Here is a 6,000-nt window from a genome sequence, read left to right on the forward strand (position 1 = left end):
CTTTCGATACAAAGCAATAATCAAATTTGGGAAAACTAAAGCACTAGCCTTTTACCTAAACATTCTTGCACTTGTTGAACAATGATCCTACCCACATCAAAAGAACGAGTTACCATAATCGAATGTAAGAGCATTAAATGAGGAAAAGATTCATTCGTATTGTGGGATGTGGGCATTAGCTTGTGCTTTAGGAAATGGTTCCAAAGTTTGGCACGTGGTTGGAGATGTTCACGATTAACTGAGTAGTGGCTGGTTTGGCGACCATTCCAGGAGGTATTTGCAAAGCATAAGTCTTCCAAAACTCCATCATAAGTGGCACTGTTAGCATCATTTTCAAACTTTGTACATTGTTCTTCAACACCCTGCAAATGAAAGTATCGATTAATAGCAGTTGGTGTAAACCAAATATACTTACCTCTCACAAAAATAGCATGCTGGTTCGGTTTGGAAATATTAGCATAAAATTCTTTCACCAATGACGTATTCACTGAACCAGGGTGACTCACAAACTTGTGTCATTTGTGTGGAACAATTATATCCATCATGTCTGGTCCAAAACCGTCATCCACTTCATCCATAAAATTGAACCCCAACTCAAAGAAAAACTTCATATTTTTGAAGTTTTGAAATCTTGCTTTTGCTTCATCGTTCTTGAATTGCTGAGTAATAGGAGCTTCTGCCTCTGTGGGTCTTGTACGCACCATTTTTTTCTCAATGTTTTGAAGAAAGAAAAATTGAAAAAAAGAGTGAGCTTTGTGCTTGGAAAACTTGAGGAATTTCGGTTATGGGGGAAAATGAAGGAAGAAGAAGAAGTGAGTAAAGATAAAGGAAAAAGTAAAAAGAAATTTTTTTAAGTGAGTGGATGGTTGAAAGAATGAGTGGACGGGGGTATATGGGTAGGTGGGAAAAGAAAAAAGTAAACTGTAAAAGTAATTGTGATGGAACAAGACAATGGAGAGAGAAAAGTTAAAATAAGGAAATAAAATAAAATAAATGAAAAAAAAAATCTTTTCCCCAATTAATTGATTTGTCCTTTCCTCCCTTGGTAACCGCTCCTTGCACGGATGCAGTAATGTGGGTCCCCTATAAACAAATCAAAATTATCTACAAAATAAAATAAAAATAAAAAATGAAAATAAAAATAAAGGAAAAACTAAAATTATTATTTATGCACAGTCAACGGAATTCAATGTCGTGGCATCAAAATTTGGTTCTCAGTTGGGCACACTTCAGTATCATGCAGATATAACACTGCCTTATTGTGCAGTGGTGAAACTCCATTATAAGCTTTCAGACGCCGACTATTGACTTTGAAAATTGTCCCATCATCTATATTCTTGATGTCAACGGCTCATTAGGGATAAACATAATGCACCTCAAATGGCCATGACTATCAAGATTTAAGCTTCCCAGGAAACAGTTTGAGTCTGGAATTATAAAGCAATACTTATTGGCCAATATAAAAATGACGTGGCATCAGTTTTTGGTCATGCCACTTATTAGTTTTTTCCTTGTATATTCATGCATTTTCATATGCTTGTGCTATAAACTCTTCCATTTCATTAAGTTCCAGTAATCTCTTATCCCCTGCTAACTGAGCATCAAAATTCAATTGCTTAATGGCTTAGTATGCTTTGTGTTCAAGTTCAATCGGGAAATGACAAGCATTCCCATACATTAGCTTGAATGGTGACATTCCCAAAGGAGTTTTGAATGTTGTTCTATATGCCCAAAGTGCTTCATCTAAATTTGGTGACCAATCATTTCGCCTTGGGTTCACCACTTTTCTAAAATCTGCTTTATCTCTCGATTGGATATCTCTGCTTGGTCATTTGTCTGCGGATGATATGTCGTGGCAATTTTATGTCGAACTCCATATCTCCTTAATGCCTTGGAAATCAACTTGTTATCGAAATGGGTTCATTCATCACTAACGATAGCTCGAGGTACTCCAAACCGAGTGAAAATATACTTGTGCAAGAACTTGAGTACGGTTTTAGAGTCATTTCTTGATATTGCTATTACTTCTACTCATTTGGACACATAATCCACAGCAAAAAAGATATATAGATCTCATCCGGAAGATGGGAATGGTCCCATGAAATCGATGCCCCACACATCAAACAACTCTATTTCCAAAATATTTTGCAGTGACATTTCATGTCGCATGGATATGTTTCCAGTGCGTTGGCATCAATCACAAGATTTGTAAAATGCTTGAGCATCTCTGAATAGAGTTGGCCAGTAAAAGCCTGATTGCATGACCTTAACAGTAGTCCTTGCTCCTCCAAAATGGCCTCTATTTAGTGCTGAATGACAATGGTATCGAATGTCGCGATGTTCTTCTTCAGGTACACATTGTCTAATGAGCTGATTAGCACAATGCTTAAACAAATATGGCTCGTCCCAAAAATAATACCTTGTATCATGCTTGAACTTATTTTTACCCTGGTTGTCCAAATCAAAAGGCAATATTCTGCTAACAAGAACATTAACAAGGTCAGCGTACTACGGGATTGTCGTGGCATATAAAATTTTCTCATCAGGAAATTCCTCTTGGACGTCTACAGTGTCATGACGTTCATAATTGTTCTTTAGCATAGATAAATAATTAGCAACTTGGTTTTTAGTACCTTCTCTATCTACAACCTCTAAGTCGAATTCTTGCAAAAATAAGATCCACCTAATAAGTCTAGGCTTTGCATCCTTTTTATTCACTAAGTATTTTATAGCCGAATGATCAGTGTGAACAATAAATTTAGTGCCTATTAGGTATGATATAAATTTATCAAAAACAAATGCCACGACAAGTAATTCTTTCTCAGTGGTAGTGCAGTTCAATTATGCTTCATTCAATGTGCGTCTAGAGTAATACATAACATGAAAAGGTTACCTCGGTGTTTCCCCAAAACAACTCCTATGACATAATCGCTTGCATCACACATCAGCTTGAATGGTGATGTCCAATCAGAAGGAACTACAACAGGTGCCGAGATCAATCATTGTTTCAGCTTAGTGAATGGGCTGATGCATAACTTGTAAAATACAAAGGGTTGGTTTTGTTAAAGCAATGTGCATAAGGGCTTAGAAATATTGGAGAAATCTTTGATAAATCTTCTATAAAATCCAGCATGTCCAAGAAAACTCCTTATACCCTTGAACGAAGTTGGTGGTGGCAATTTTTCAATTACTTTAATTTTTACTTTATCTATTTTAATGCCCTTTTGAGATATTTTGTGGCCTAACACAATGCCTTCAGTCACCATGAAGTGACATTTTCCCAATTCAAGACCAAATCAGATTCCTCGCATCTTTTGAGAACTTTTGCCAAATTATCGAGGCATCGCACAAAATCGTCTCCAAAAATAGAAAAGCCATCCATGCATATCTCCAGGAAATCCTCAACCATGTCTGAAAATATAGCTTGCATACAATGCTAAAATATTGTCGGGGCACAGTCCAAAAGGCATCTTCTTAAAGGCAAAAGTGACATAGAGACAAGTAAATGTAGTCTTTTCCTGGTCCTCTGGTACGATGGCAATTTGATTGTACCCTGAGTACCCATTCAAAAATCAATAAAATGTTTTGCCTGCCAATCGATCCAAAATTTGGTTGATGAAAGGTAGAGGAAAATGGTCTTTCTTTGTAGATTTGTTGAGTTTACGATAATCCACGCATATCCTCCATCCAGTAACAGTGAGAGTGGGTAATAGCTCATTATCCTCATTGGTAATCACAGTCTTGCCTCCTTTCTTCGGAACACATTGTACAGGGCTCACCCATGAGTCATTTGATATAGGGTAAATCACTCCAGTATCAAGCCATTTCAAAATTTCTTTCATTACCATCTTCTTTATAATAGGGTTGAGCATTCTTTGTGGTTCTATCGAATTATTGTAGAAATCATCAAGCATAATTTTATGCATTCAAATCGTGGGACTAATTCCTTTCAAGTCAGCCATAGTCCACCCAATCGCTTTCTTATATTGCATCAAAACACTTAACAAACTTTGTTCTTGTTTAGCAGTAAGGTTAGCGAAAATAATCACTGGTAAAGTGTTATCGCTACCCAAATAAACATATTTAAGATGCCCTGACAAAGTCTTAAGCTCTAGAGTAGGTGCATGCAATAAAGATGGCTTAGGAGGAATAAATTCATAAAAATTCAAAGATTCAAAATTCATACATAATCTTGATTGTAGTAAGCTAGATTGCTCCTCCAAAATTGGGAAGTTGTCATGCTCCACTAAGCTTTCATCATCCATCCAATAGTCTTTTTCTGCCAGCTGAATAAAATTGTTATGGCAAAGTTGTTCAGCTTCTTATTCAATTACTGAGTTCAATTCAGAAATATCTTGGCATTCTTCGGTGTCATCGACATACTTGAGAGTTCAAAATACATTGACAGTCACACACTGATCAGTCACTCTCATGGTGAGTTCACCTTTTTCACAATCTATCAAAATACAACCAGTGCTTAGGAAAGGTCTTCCTAGAATGATGTGTGCCTTGGCATTAAATTCGTAATCCAGAATTAAGAAGTCGACTGGAAACACAAACTTATCCACCCTTACTATGACATCCTCGACTCTCCCTTTAGGTTTAACATGGGATCTATCGACAAGTTTTAAAATAACCGATGTGGGTCTTGCATCTCCTATATCAAACTTCAAGAATATAGATTTAGACATTAAGTTTACACTTGAACCAAGATCATATAGTGCCTTTCCAACAAAATTAGATCCTATAGAACAAGGAATAATGAAGCTGCCCAGATCATTTTTCTTTGGTGGCAACTTACTTAATGAAAAAAAAAATTTTGTTGCCGTAAAAACTGTCTCATATGTCTCTACTTTCCTATTCTTGGTAAAAATTTCCTTAAGAAATTTGTCATACATCGACATCTGTTTAATAGCTTCGAAGAGTGGTACATTAATATGGAGCTGATCAAGAATGTCCACAAACTTCTTGAACTAAACTTCATCATTATGATTCTTCAATCTTTGCGGGAAGGGTGGTGGGGGTCTAGCTTCCTTAAATGTAGAAATATGAATTTATTTTGCCTTGGCAGACTCATTAGTAGAACCCTTCTTCTTATCATTCTCAGAAATGATATCATCATGTAATTCAGCTTCACCCATTTCAGTAGTGGGAGTAGAGTCATCATGTTGTGTCCCACTAACTTTGACTTGTTGGTTAATTTGTGTTTTACTCCTAAGAGTTAACACGTTACAATGCTCTTTTCTATGCGTTTTAGTTACATCAGTGTCACTTGGAAAATGTCCTTGCTGATGCTCTTGCAATGCCATAGCAATCTGACTAACTTGACCTTCCAAAGCTCTCAAAGACGAGTAATGGCTTTGAAGTAAGGCGCCTTGACTATGAAGTAAAGCTCATTGATTCTTAATTGAAGTATAATGGTCTTACAACATTGTATTCATAGTAGATATGAATTCTTAAATTATAGCTTCCAATGAACTCATGCTCACTAAAGATGAAGCTCTTTTGTTGGCATTATGCCATGGCATAGCATTTTGGTAACCTTGATATTCATTCTAATTCTGCTGCAGAGTGGACTGACTAGTATTGTGGCCTCCTTGATTTCCCCATGAGAAATTGGGATGCTGACACCATCCAACATTATAAGTGTTAGAATAATGATTATTATTGCCTATATTGAAGTTACCTACAAAGTTGATGGACTCATGATTGGTCGGGCATTCACTCTCGTGATGATTACCTTGGCATAACAGACATGCCAAGCTAGTTGCTTTCACTTCCTTCACATCAGTGAAACGTTGTAAATTTTTTAGCATATTAGTGATAGCTGAGAGTTGAACGGACACCAAATCCTTGGTATCTAACTCAAATGTTCCAGGTGCTTTCCTCCCACTCCCAAGCCTTGAGAAAGGAAATTGATAGTCATTATTAGTAATTCTATCCAAAATAGCAAACACCTCAATAGGTGATTTATCCAGCAATGTCCCATTTATCGAGGCA

Source organism: Hibiscus syriacus, unplaced genomic scaffold (genome assembly GCF_006381635.1).
Source record: "Hibiscus syriacus cultivar Baekdansim isolate YM2019G1 unplaced genomic scaffold, ASM638163v2 tig00005856_pilon, whole genome shotgun sequence".
Classification (NCBI taxonomy): Eukaryota; Viridiplantae; Streptophyta; class Magnoliopsida; order Malvales; family Malvaceae; genus Hibiscus; species Hibiscus syriacus.